Raw genomic sequence first — 6000 nt, forward strand, 5'->3', positions numbered from 1 at the left:
GCATATTTTTTAAAGGTTTGTGTGTGTGTGTGTGTGTGTACCCCAAATTTGGAGAAGGCAATGGCACCCCACTCCAGTACTCTTGCCTGGAAAATCCCATGGACAGAGGAGCCTGGTAGGCTGCAGACCATGGGGTCACTAAAAGTCAGACACGACTGAGCGACTTCACTTTCACTTTTCACTTTCATGCATTGGAGAAGGACATGGCAACTCACTCCAGTGTTCTTGCCTGGAGAATCCCAGGGACGGGGGAGCCTGGTGGGCTGCCATCTATGGGGTCACACAGAGTCGGACATGACTGAAGTGACTTAGCAGCAGCAGCAGTACCCCAAATTAATATTACTTCATTGTATGCCACTTAGAGTTTCTAATTTTTAGTTATTATAAAGGGTTACCTCAGTGGACAATTGCATATGTGTTTGTGTGTAGATAGCTGGATAAATAGATCATTTTCTTAGAATAAGGCCTATTAGAAGACTGACTAGGTCAAAGATGATGAGCATATTTGCAATCCAAGTTTGGATCCCAGGTCAGCTTTTCAGAGTCATCTGTGCCAGGAGCTGCTGATTTGGGGCCAGTTTCCTTTGGCGAGGGGTGGACCATCCTAATGGACAGTTTTAATTTATCATGGGTATCATACCAGTTGGCAGACTCAAGCCTCTGTGAGCTTGGCAGCAATGGGTTCCATCCAAGGCTGATTGTTACCTCCACCTGCCCAGAGTTCATTATGGACCCTGGAGGAAGGCCCATCCATCCACAATGAGCTCCTCATGGGCAGAGAGAACAATGGTGGCCATTGAGATGCTGGCAGGAGATGTCAACTTTGTGAAGACAGCTGCCTCTCCCCTTCAGTTCACCAGCCGCCTCTGGAGAGCTAAGTGAACTGCTCCCCCCTCAAATGTCCTTCCTCTCTGTATGAGGGAGAAGGATAACGAATGTCTACTACATGAAGCAATTAATCTTTAGAAAAAATAAGAACCAACGTGGGAAGAGCATCTGTAGAAGACGCTGTATTCTATTTTCGGCAAAACGTGAGCATCTATAGATAAATTGCTCTGTCTACAGCACATTCAGATTTTACCACCTGTGAATTTAATTGAGTCAGTACCTAAGTACCGATTTAAGTAATATGCTCACTTATAAAGTTGGTGCCTGTAATGTATCCTTACAACAAAGAGGAGAAGGTTTTCTTTGGATTTTCAAAGTTAAAAACATGGTTATCTTACCTTAGGTTAGCTTAAAGTTTAAAGGAGGGCAGTGACCCAGGGTCATCGGTCACTTTGTGCAAACATCTGTTTTCCTCTGGGTCACAAAGACACATAGCCTCCCTGTTTTCAATTATTGCATCATTCTCAGGGCTTCAGGGAGTCCCTGTCCAGCCACTGTGGGTTCCCCAGGCTGCCCTCAAATAGCAGCTCTGAAATGGCAGCCAGCGCAGAATCCGGGTTTATTGGCAACACATGGACAAGGGAAAGGATGTGTTTGGGAGTGAAGCAGTTGACACATCTGTATAACGAACGTGCGGGTGTTTGATAATTATGATCAACCTCGGATCACTCACAGGAGGCGTCTGCACTGTGCAGGCAGCTCGGCTTTGCCTCAGCAAGTCAGTCTCTCTGTGGTTTGAACTGGAAGCTGATGGATTCTGGATGTGCATTCTTTGCAAGGAGAGATGGCCAGAGTATCCTCCATATCCATTTTCAGAGCCCAGCACTTGACTGAGCCCACACTGTGGCAGGGAAAGGGCCTTAACATAACAGATAGTTCTCATGGCAGTCAGATTCGTTCTAGCGATAAAACCTGGGAAGAGGTGTCTCCACTGATCCCACGGCCAATATTGTTCCCTCTAGTGAGTATGTATGTATGTATTGTTCCTTTGTGTGTATAGGTGTGTGTTTCCCTGCCAGACTCCCAAAGTATTTAAAGGTGGTAGGATTATGAATAGTTCTATTGAAAGGCGCTTTATATTCTTCTGTATTTCCCATTTCTACCATAAACATATTATATTAGAAAATAAATACGTATTTAAAATTCTTAGGTTTACAGCTGAAATTTGTCTTTATCATTCAGAACCTCCTGAAGACATTTACTGGATTCCTAACTGTATTATTTTAAGAAGTGCTAACCGTTGTCTCAAACTACCCTAAGTGTTTCTAGATACTTCTAGACCTATGGACCTTGAAATTCCAGTCTATTAATCCCTTGATACTGTCTTTGAAATATTTAGCAGGAGATGGGTGGGGGCTAAAAGGAAAAAAATTTTTTTAAATGAAGAGTAGATATTTAAGGGATTTCCCTGGCTGTCCAGTGAATAAGACTTTCTTCTAGTGCATGGGGTGTAGGTTCAATCCTGGCTGGGGAACTAAGATCCCACATGCCTCGGGGCCAAAAAATCAAAACATGAAACAGAAGCGATACTGTAAGAAATTCAATAAAGATTAAAAAATGGTCCAAATACAAAAAAAAAAAGAGAGAGAGAGAGAAGATGTTTAACATCTTATATTTTCTCACTTATATATCTTTAAATAAGCTTTCTGGTTGTTGGAACCTAAAAAGATGCCAGAGGTACTGATAACCCTGAATTTTGTTTACCTTCTAGGTGCAACCAGGATCCTCCAATGGTTTTATTCCATTCCATTCTCATTCGGACCTTCCAGAAGTAAAGGAGTTAGGCATCAGGCAAACGCACTGAGAAAACTCATTTCTGGTTTGGCTTGATTCTCTGGAAAGCCCTCCACTCAAGCCCTGCATCCCAGAGTCACAACTGATGGTCTCATGTCCGACAAGCACTTTACTCTGGGGTTAACACAGCATTTGTAGCAACCCAGGACATTTACCATGGGCTGGAGGCCTTTGTGTAAAGCACCTTGTCATTTTTATTGCCTTTCTTTGAAGAAATATTTGCCCAACAATTTTTTTTATTAATAGATATATTTTTCTTGTAGCAAGAAGGGATTATTTGCAGACACTAAAGTATTTATTTTTCCCGTAACCTTTCAAAGTATTGGCCTCGGGTTTGGAATTCACTTTCCCTATCAGGAGACTAGGATAGAAAGAATTCCTCAAACGTGACCCGTGAAGATAAACAGGCCAGTTGAGGAGCCTGCTTTCAGCAACGCCAGTCATGCGAACATCTTTGTCTTGCCAGAGCAGAAAGGGCATGTTCTGACCTTCTCCCTACCATGTTCCCTTCTGAAGGAGCCCAGAGACTCAGCTGTGAAAAAGAATGAAATAATTCTTTTTGCAACAACATGGATGGACCTAGAGATTATCTCACTAACTGAAGTAAGGCAGACAGAGAAAGACAAATATCATATGATGTCACTTATATGTGAAATAAAAAAAAATGATGCAAATGAACTTACAAAACAGAAATAGACTCACAAACAGAGACAAGAAACTTATAGCTACCAAAGTGGAAAGGAGGTCAGAGGGATAAGCTAGGATTTGGGGGGTAACGTGTGCGTGCATGCTAAGTCGCTTCAGTCATGTCCAACTCCTTGCGACCCACTGGACTGCAGCCCTCCAGGCTCCTATGTCCGTGGGGATTCTCCAGGCAAGAATACTGGAGTGAGTTGCGATGTCCTGCTCCAGGGGATCTTCCTGACCCAGGGACTGAACCTGCATCTCCTGAATTGGAAGGCAGGTTCTTTACGACCAGCACCACCTGGAAGCCACTGAGGAGTTAACAGATACACACTGCTATATATAAAATAGATAAGCAACAGGGACCTACTGTATAGCACAGGGAACTATGCTTAATATTTTATAATAACCTATAAGGGAAAAGATTCCGAAAAAATAAATTTATGTGTGTATGTATAAATGAAGAATTTTATACACACACACACACATATATATAACTGAATCACTTTTCTGTACACCTGAAACTAACATAACATTGTAAATCAGCTATACTTCAATTTTATAAAATCTTAAAAAAAAAAAAAAAAGAGAGAATGAAGGAGCCCAGGGCACTCAAATACCCTGAGAGTCAAAAAGGATCCAAAAAGACGGTAGCTGAAAATCTCCTAAGTTGATGAAAAAAGATAAGGCAAATCAAAAGGAATCAAAACGCCAAGTATGTTACTGTTAAATTAGACTTTTAAATATGCCATTGATATCAGAGGGGTTTGAGTGCAATTGTCTCCTTAAATTTGGCAGGGAAATCATTAATCATTCAATGTTAAAATTATACAGATTGTTGAATAAATGAGCGGCAGTAGGCCCACATGGTGGTGAACCAAAAGGAAAAAAAAAAAAGAAAGAAAGAAAGAGGGAGACGAGAGAAAGGAGAGGGAAGAAATTAAAAATTCCTCTTTGCAGGCAACTGAAAAAGTAAACCCAACCTTCATGGTCATTTCAAGCCTCAGTTTTTGGACTCTTGCCTTCCTAAATGGCAAGTTGTTTTAAAAGTTTGAAAAAGCGTCCCAGGTCCAAAGATAGAGCGTACTCTAGTATCAGGCAGCTTTTAATAGATGTGAACTCAGCGCAGATATGAGTGTTGCATAACTTTGGGGCTTATGGCGTCCACTTGCTTGTCATCTGGTGAGCTGCCAGGGCTCCTGTCATCACTGGGCACCAACATCTACAGTCCAGATGCTGAACGGCGTTCAGGGGACACAACGCTTCTGCTTTAATGGGGCTTCATGAGTGTGACTTTACAACTTTCAATCCACGTGGCTCCCAGATGACACGGGTTCCCCCCTGCCTCCTAACACAGTTGTACCAAACCAGGTTTAGGGACCCTGAGTTCTACTCTTGCTGTTTGCCTAACAGCATGGTGAGGGAAAGCCTGCAACCTAACACGTGCAGATGGCAGATCGAGGAAGCCAGAGAGGTCAAAATCCACCAGATTTCTGGAACAAGCTGTTTTAGCATATCTTCTATTAACTGCACATCTTATCCAGTGAAAAATTGTCAGTTGTGTCAACTTCAGTAGAACAGCCATCCTGGGCCTGCTTTGTCTTACGACAATATGTCGTAATAATACGTTGTATTATTCAAATCTTCACAGGTCATTCAGTCAATTATCCATCAGAGTTTTTAATTGAGCATCTATGTACTTAGGTCATAACACTGTATAAATACTACAGAGATCATGGGAATGGAGATGAGGTCCCTGCCATCAAAGACCATGTCCGTACCAAGCTTGCTATCTGTTTCCTAGCAGGAATTCCCAAATCACCGCCCCTTCCAGTCAAAGACATTTATTATTTCCTTGAGCAAATTGAGACTCTGAGTCATCTCAGTCAGTGAGAATATTAAGCCATCGCCAACCTTCTTTATCCACCCTGCACCCATCAGATATGTTTCCCACACCCCAGGTCATGGTTCCCAGCCCACCTGGCCTCACTGGTGATGGTCTTCTCCTATGTCTCCATAGATCCACCAATCAACCTGCACAGGTGAACGGATTCATCTTGCAAAAATTCCAGTTCCCTTATATCACCTTCCTGAAGAACCCACTGAAGCGCCCCACCAAGATCCAATCTGGATTCCTCCCTGGGCACTCGGATGAACCCCGTTATGGCACCGATGCAAAATTAGGAGATGTGCTAAGCTGCTCAGTCATGTCTGACTCTTTGCAACCCTATGGACTGTAGCGAAGCAGGCTTCTCTGTCCATGGGATTCTCTAGGCAAGAATACTGGAGTGGGTTGCCATTTCCTCTTCCAAGGGATCTTTCTGATCCAGGGATTGAACCTGAGTCTCCTGCATTGGCAGACAGATTTTTTACGTCTGAGCCACTGGGGAAGCCCAGTAGGAGATGTGGCAAAACTAAAATAATCTAGCCAGTGGAGTTCCCCACCCAGTCTAAATACGTTAAGTGAGAATCACATTTGAATCGGCCTTACCTGTGGTATTTTGGGCTGCATTAATTTTTGTGAGTGGCACCCACCTTTATGCATATAAATTGGGTAATTATACTAGTAAATTGGAACTTTTGCATTTAGAATCAGCAGCTGTAAATAACAGGAGTCAAGAGAAAGACGTCCAG

This window comes from Bubalus bubalis, chromosome 14, assembly GCF_019923935.1.
Source record: "Bubalus bubalis isolate 160015118507 breed Murrah chromosome 14, NDDB_SH_1, whole genome shotgun sequence".
In the NCBI taxonomy this organism is placed as follows: Eukaryota; Metazoa; Chordata; class Mammalia; order Artiodactyla; family Bovidae; genus Bubalus; species Bubalus bubalis.